The following is a 1,308-nucleotide window of genomic DNA, read 5'->3' on the forward strand; positions in this document are numbered from 1 at the left end:
TTGTGTATTTGGTCCAAATAAAAGGTGGTTACATCCACATGATGCAATAAAACAATGTAGCAGTTAAAAAGAATAGAGTGGCTACCATGGATAGCACTCCTCAATATATTGCTGAGTGAAAAGGGGTAAACTGCAAAATACTCTACCAGAGGTGTACACAATAGTACTCAGTGTGTATATGTGCATGCGTGTACACTTAAATGAATTAGAGCAGTCTGCAAGAATGTGCTATAAAATATAACAAACGTGACCTACACAGAACTAATGAAGAGACAAGGATTGAGGATGGGTGAGCTAAAAGGACTTTGGCTTTACGTGGAAAGTTTTTAATTTTTCCGAAATGAATGCAATCATTTAATATTTATGTAATAAAAGTTTAATTTGTTTTAAAAAAGGAGAAAATAGAAATATAATTTTAATGATTCATCTATCTATTCACTCACTATTTGAGCATCTATTATGTGCCAGGCATGAAAGAAGGTAAAAAAAATCCAGGGCCTGCCCACAAGAGTATGTTCTAACATAGAAGGAGGAGATTTCCTGCTTATAAGCATGATGAGATGTATTACAAGTGCTCTGGTGAATGAAGAAGTCAGAGCAGAGTAGGAAAATAAAGAAAGGGATCTCCATGTTTCACAGGAAATCCAAAGGCCAAAAACAGAGTCCCCAGTCAATTCTGCCAAGGCCTGCCATCTTGGAAAAAAATGAGTATTATGACAACAGTTTGCAGAAGGACACATCTTTTGTAATTTTAAAGTAATATCCATGATCCCTCATTTCAGCTAGAGTTCACAAATGAATATAATAGTACAGCGGATAGTTTGCAGTTTGTAAACATTTAACCCCCATGAACGGAGAGAGATGGTTTTGTTGCTTTTTAAAGAAACTGACTCTTTGGCTGCATTTATCAGTACATATGGTTTACTCCACTAGACTAGAAATGGCTCTGCCAAAATTGCTGCTTAAATTTGGGTTTCTAAAAATAACTCATGGGAAGCCTGCAGTGTGAGAGGAAGATGGTTGCACACAGCTCCAGGGAGGAAAATCTCAAGCATTTGATTTGAATTACCTAAGAGCTGAAATTGAGTGCAAATATCTCCTTGTAGCAACTGCTATATAATTAGCCATCCTAATGGAATCCTTTCAAAACCAAGGCAGTTCAACAAGTTATTTTAATTGAAAATAAAATTTCCCAACCAACTATTCTGTCAAAACCACCTTAAGTGAATATAGTTAAGCAGTGACCAAATCACTAGAAAAAGCATTATGTTATAGGAGAAATGAGCGGGAAAGGAAGAGGGGATAGGC

Source organism: Rhinopithecus bieti, unplaced genomic scaffold (assembly GCF_001698545.2).
Source record: "Rhinopithecus bieti isolate Rb0 unplaced genomic scaffold, ASM169854v2 scaffold_54, whole genome shotgun sequence".
Lineage (NCBI taxonomy): Eukaryota > Metazoa > Chordata > Mammalia > Primates > Cercopithecidae > Rhinopithecus > Rhinopithecus bieti.